Here is an 832-nt window from a genome sequence, read left to right on the forward strand (position 1 = left end):
TATATATATACATTTCTTATATATTCAGCCAAATTATTTAATTTAATGTAATAAATTATACACTGCAGTTTGGGATCAGTAAAATGACAGAAACATTTTTTTTCTTGAGGATCAAATCAGCATAAAAAATGATTTCTGAAGGATCATGTGACACTAAAGACTGGAGTAATAATGCTGAAAATTCAACTTTGTTATCACAGGAATTTTTTAATATATTAAAATAAAAACAATTTTTGGAAATTGTAATAATATTTGACAATATTACTGTTTTTAACTGTATTTTTATTTAAATAAATGCAGCCTTGGTGAACATATGACCCTTCTTTCAAAAACACTACAAAAATCCCCAAATTTTTCAACAGTAGTATATACAGGTGCATCTCAATAAATTAGAATGTCGTGGAAAAGTTCATTTATTTCAGTAATTCAACTCAAATTGTGAAACTCGTGTATTAAATAAATTCAATGCACACAGACTGAAGTAGTTTAAGTCTTTGGTTCTTTTAATTGTGATGATTTTGGCTCACATTTAACAAAAACCCACCAATTCACTATCTCAACAAATTAGAATATGGTGACATGCCAATCACCTAATCAACTCAAACTCAAAACAAGGTTTCCTGAGCCTTCAAAATGGTCTCTCAGTTTGGTCCACTAGGCTACACAATCATGAATCATGGTGCTGATCTGACAGTTGTCCAGAAGACAATCATTGACACCCTTCACAAGGAGGGTAAGCCACAAACATTCATTGCCAAAGAAGCTGGCTGTTCACAGAGTGCTGTATCCAAGCATGTTAACAGAAAGTTGAGTGGAAGGAAAAAGTGTGGAA

General features: G+C 31.7%; 1 protein-coding gene across 2 annotated transcripts in view; it reads right to left on the minus strand.

Annotated features, from left to right (window-relative positions):
- Positions 1-832, minus strand: part of LOC107679795 (ribosomal protein S6 kinase alpha-5-like) — a 38189-nt gene that overhangs the window by 30233 nt on the left and 7124 nt on the right. The window lies entirely within an intron of this gene.

This window comes from Sinocyclocheilus anshuiensis, unplaced genomic scaffold (genome assembly GCF_001515605.1).
Source record: "Sinocyclocheilus anshuiensis isolate Anshui unplaced genomic scaffold, SAMN03320099.WGS_v1.1 scaffold676, whole genome shotgun sequence".
Classification (NCBI taxonomy): domain Eukaryota; kingdom Metazoa; phylum Chordata; class Actinopteri; order Cypriniformes; family Cyprinidae; genus Sinocyclocheilus; species Sinocyclocheilus anshuiensis.